Below are 5,419 nucleotides of genomic sequence, written 5' to 3' on the forward strand. Positions count from 1 at the left end.
AAAGTTTGCATATATAATTCTTACACATTGTATTTCACACTTTCTTTCATTCACATTGTGTTTCATACACTCATTCCCATTCATTATGGGTTTTTTTTGTTTTTTGCTTTGAACAATACCTTTATTTAATCATTTTGTTTACAACTGAAACTCTGGGAATTCAAAATTAACATCCTTGCCCATGAGCTTCATAGACACACCAGAAAAAGTTTCAACCTTTTGTTCTACATTATTTTGCTGTGCTTTGTCCAAATGGACCTTTATAAGCCTGCTGCCATTCAGTTTTACACGGATTCTCTTGCCCACAATTTCACTGGGAAAGATCAAATTTTCAAGGATTGAATCATGCACAGTTGTCAGGGTGTGTCTCCTGGGGCGCTTTTTTCTTTTTTTGTGTGACTTTTTCGAGTTGATTTAGGCAGAATTCTCCTCTGAGCAATAAAGAAAAAGAGCTTTCCACTGAATTTTTTCTCCAGTTCATGTACTAAGCAGACTTGGATTTTCTGGAAAGATTTTAGTTGAGGAAAAAGAACAAAGATTATAATAGCTTTCCAACCATCACCAACTTCAATTTCCTTAGCTGCTATTATATTCAGCTCCCTTAATTGAATCTTTAGGTCTGAGTTCATCTCCAGTTCAAGAAGAGCCTGAGAGATGCCAGACTCAAATTCATCTGGTTTTTTGCCATTGGGCTTCATAATCTTCGTGCTTGAACTGAACATGACCTTTTTTGTGCTGAGCATTGGCCTAGGAAGAACCCATTCATCATGTTTTATAAAATTAATTATCATTGAACTATGTCCATCATTATCCTGTCTTTCCAGATCCTGCTGGATCTTTCCCATTTCCTTTTCCCACTCATTCCTCCACCCCCCAAATTGTGTGACTATGATTTCTCCCCTGACCATCCTCACCCCTCTTCTCTCTCTCTCTCCCCACCTTGGATTCTCTTACTCATTTTACTAGTTATCTTTCTATTTCTACAATAAAGGTCTTATGAAATACTTGTCCTTATGATACTGAGTTAGTTCACTCAGCATAAAGCTCACTAGTCTCGCCCAAGTTGGGTAGTAATTTTCAAAATTCTCCATCTGTTCAATCATGGTTGGACATTTGGGCTGTTTCCATGCTCTTATGATGGTGAATAACTCTGTTATGAACATTGGTGTACAAATCTCCATTTGTGTCTCAGTTTTCATTTTCTTGGTGTACATTCCGAGCAGTGGAATAGCTGGGTTATAGGAAATTTCTATATTCAGTTTTTTTGTTAGGAAACACCAAACTGTTTTCCAGAATGGTTACACCATTTTGCAATTCTATCAACAGCATACGAGAGTTCCTATCTCTCCACATCCTCTCCAACATGTATTGCTTGTTGTCCTGTTAAACTTTACCACTGCTACTGCGGTGAGATAATATCTCATTGTGGCTTTGATTTGCAGCTCTCTTATTGCCAGTGATTTTAAAAAAAGTTATACTGGTCTATTTACAAAATTTGAATACATTGTTTTTCAGACTGGATCTTTTCCATTTCCTTCAACCTCCCCCATAAAATTGTGTGACCCTATGATTAACCCAACCCCTGCCCATCCTCACCCCTCTGCTTCCACCCTCCTCCCCTTTTATGCTCATACTCATTCTACAATAATGGTTTTATACAGTAATTGTCCTAATGGGACTGAGTTCAGTCCCTCCTAAGTTAGATAGTAATTTACAAAATCATTGCTCCTGTATAGTATTCCATTGTGTAAATAGGAGACGGGTGTTGAATGTTGTAGGCAAAAGTAGGAAGGGTTGGTGGCGGAGTAGGGAAAGGGTTGTTGTTGTTGTTTGTTGTTAAGTGCCGTTGACCTATGAAGGAGAGTCCTCGACGCTTGGGTGCCTTTCTTCCTCTCTCCAGGTTCATAGGGTTTCCGGAGGCAAGCTATTATGGAAGTGGATGCCACTCCTCCTTCCAAGCTTGTTTTAATAGGGGAGCTCCACCCCACTCTCTGTCTGCATTGGGTAGCCAATCATTAACGCATTTGACACACCAGTGTCACGGTGTTCAGCCTCACAGCAACCAAAAGTGAACGCGGTATGGCAACTTGTACACCAGGGCTATATGACCTAGAGGAATGTCTGAACAAAAACAATGAAAGACAGGCCCGAAGGCAGCGGATTAAAAGTCACCCAGGGTAGAAAAAAAAAAAAACAACCACACACCACCACACACACACACACACAAAAACAAAACCCGGTCTGGGGCGGGGCTCGTTCGCGAGCTAACCTCTCCTGGGTGAGAGGCGGCGGCGCTGCTTTGGCTTCACCATGGAGGACTATCTGCAGGGTTGTCGGGCTGCTCTGCAGGAGTCCCGACTTCTACATGTTGTTATGGGAAAGGAAGCTTGTGACCTCGACTCTATGGTACCTGCTTTGTAAAAGCTCTGGCTTTTTACTTGGCAAAGACGACTGAGGCTGAGGAAGTCTTTGTGCCAGTTTTAAATATAAAACGTTCTGAGCTACCTCTACGAGGTGGCAATGTCTTCTGTCTTGAGAAAGTTAACATTCCAGAGTCTTTGTTGATTTTTTTCGGGATGAAATTTACCTCCATACACTGCACTAGGCTGGCCAGCTCAGCCTCATCCTTGTTGACCATCATGTCTTACCCAAAACTGATGCAGCCCTAGAGGAGGTGGTGACAGAGGTGCTAGACCATCGGCCCATCGAGCAGAAACGCTGCCCTCCCTGCCATGTCTCAGTTGAGCTTGTGGGTTCCTGTGCTACCCTGGTGACTGAGAGAATCCTGCAGGGGGCACCAGAGATCTTGGACAAACGGCAGCCCTTCTGCATGGAACTATCATCCTAGACTGTGTCAACATGGACCTTAAGATTGGAAAAGCAACCCCAAAAGATCTGCCCAAAAGAAAGGATATCTTTGATTCCCTGCAGAAAGCAAAGTTTGATGTATCAGGACTGACCACAGAGCAGATGCTGAGAAAGGACCAGAAGACCATCTCCAGGCAAGGCACCAAGATGGCCATTAGTGCAATATATATGGATTTGGAGTCCTTTCTGCAGAGGTCTGGCCTCATTGCTGATCTCCAGACTTTCTGCCAGGCACACAACTATGACGTCCTGGTCGTCATGCCTATCTTTTTCAACATGAACAATGAGCCAGTGCGGCAGTTGGCTGTTTTCTGTCCCCAGGTGACACTCCGAACTATGATCTGCAGAGTCCTGGAATCCTCCCAGTCTCCGACCCTGAATTTAACACCCATCCCAAGCACCCATCCTGACCTCCAAGCCTATCTTCAAGGCAATACTCAGGTCTCTCGAAAAAAGACTTCTGCCTCTGCTCCAGGAATCCTTGTCAGCATACTTGGATTCTGGGAAGATCCCTACAGGACAGCCTGAAATAGTGGGTGTGTCCAGGGAGCAGGTGGACAAGGAAATGAGCAGAGCAGGTAACTCCCTGATTTCTGGAATGAGTCAAGATGATGAAGACCCTCCACTACCCCCTACACCCATGAACAGCTTGGTGGATGAATGCCCCCTGGACCAGGGGCTCCCGAAGTTCTCAGCTGAGGCTGTCTTTGAAAAGTGCAGCCAGATCTCACTGTCACGGTTGACCCATTCAAAGAAGTGAGGGGAGGAGGGAGTGGGGAAGCTTGCTTCACCCACTTCAAATGCATGTTTTGAGATATTTGGAGATTTCTTCAACAGTTCTGTCTTCATTGCTCCAGGATCTGTCCTGTTCTTACAAAGTCAAGAGGAAGAAGTAAAAGAAAGCAACTGTTTTAAGAACCACTTTCGACCTTCCCCCAATCTCTACCAATCAGACAGATTATATATTACTTAATATTATTCTTTAAATTTGCACTGACTTTTTTCTATTTCATATGCCACGGGCACAATGTGATGCATATACAGTGTCAACAAAGTGGGAAAGAATGCATATACCCAAATGTGCCCTCAGCATGAATCCTGAACAGAACCAATGTCATGGAGCCATACAATCATTGTTGATATCCATTGTATTCATTTATTCATGTACTCATTCAACTATTTATTGAACACCTACTTGAAGCTGCATAGAAAATAGAATGTTGTTGGAGATCCTTGTTTCAGATTTCAATTGTTAGCAGATTTCCAGTTCACACCTCCTCCTTCAGCCCTCATTTAAGTAATAATGTTTGACTGAGAGATGGTTTACTTCCGTTTCCAAACTTTTACTGTGACTGTTTGGGTCTTGTTTGGTAGCAGATTGGAGGCCATTGTCTTCCATCCTGATCAGGTGGCCTGATTGTCAGTTTCCTCACTCACTCTGCCCTGGGGCCACAGGAACCTTGAAGACCCTGGCTCATGAGAGTGTAGCAGGCACCCAGAAAGGCCATTAGTCATCAGAAGCACTCTTCCCAGAAGACAGCAGAACTGGAATAAGCCCTGGCTCTGGCCCCTGCCATAGCAGGTCTATCAGTCTTTTGTCTATCTCTTTCTCTTCTTATGTATATTTAAAGAAAGCATGGAGTAACCATATTCTAATATTGACTGCTGTGAATTCTGTGTCTTTTAACAGAACACTTTGCTTCTGTGGATGTCACTCTCTTCATCTGTAAAGTTAAGGGTTTGAATTAGATAGTCTCTGGTATTCTGTGATCTGCTGTCATTCTCTCTCCTGCTTCTCTGTGTTTTTCTTCTGTCTTCCCTGGAAATGAGCAGGGAGACTGGATTGTCTGTATTTATGTGTGATCGTACCACAGGACTTGACCTTGGCCGCGTGTAGCATGTACAGGGTTGTGATTCAGACCGTAGTGACCTAGCAGAGAGCTCTCCCCCACTGACTTGTTCTGCATGTGTAAAGTCTTCTGTTTTTCTTCAGATGAAGTAATTTCCCCTCTACTTACCCCCACCCCCCAGCTGTATTCCATGTAAACCACCAACAGCTTACCTGAACATTGGTCTGTGTGATGGTCTGGGCATGATGTCTTCCGCTGTGAGGGGGACAGTCTAGGTTCACTTTGAGGGGATGATGTCTGTAGCTGTTTGGAAGAGAGAAATAGTAGTGTAATCACTGAACCAAAGGAATTTATGTTTTGTAACTTGGGTACTTTATTTTGCATTTTGTTAAAGTATTAAAATTCATTTTTCCAGAAAAAAAAGCCCCAACCCAACCAAACATGTAGCGGGGTGGATAGCAACATTGAATATTGGTCTTTTTCTAACTGGTAAATGTCTTTCATCTGCTCTTTTCTGTAGAATGCATGTCTGTCAGATACTATTATATAGATTTAAAAATTGAGACAGACTAGGAAGAAGGAATGGCTATCCACTTCTGAAATTACAGGCCTTCAAAAACCCTATGTACAATAAAGCACACTTAGACCATCATTTGGACTAACAGACACGGCAATTGAAACACAGAGAAAGAGGAACAGCT

General features: G+C 43.0%; 2 pseudogenes; one reads left to right on the forward strand and one right to left on the reverse strand.

Annotated features, from left to right (window-relative positions):
• Positions 1–138: 138 nt before the first annotated feature.
• LOC102854821 lies at positions 139–722 on the reverse strand (annotated as a pseudogene).
• Positions 723–2,310: 1,588 nt separating this feature from the next.
• LOC102855225 lies at positions 2,311–3,628 on the forward strand (annotated as a pseudogene).
• Positions 3,629–5,419: the final 1,791 nt, after the last annotated feature.

The sequence above is a fragment of the Elephantulus edwardii genome, unplaced genomic scaffold, assembly GCF_000299155.1.
Source record: "Elephantulus edwardii isolate Elephantulus edwardi_28Jun2011 unplaced genomic scaffold, EleEdw1.0 scaffold00611, whole genome shotgun sequence".
Lineage (NCBI taxonomy): Eukaryota > Metazoa > Chordata > Mammalia > Macroscelidea > Macroscelididae > Elephantulus > Elephantulus edwardii.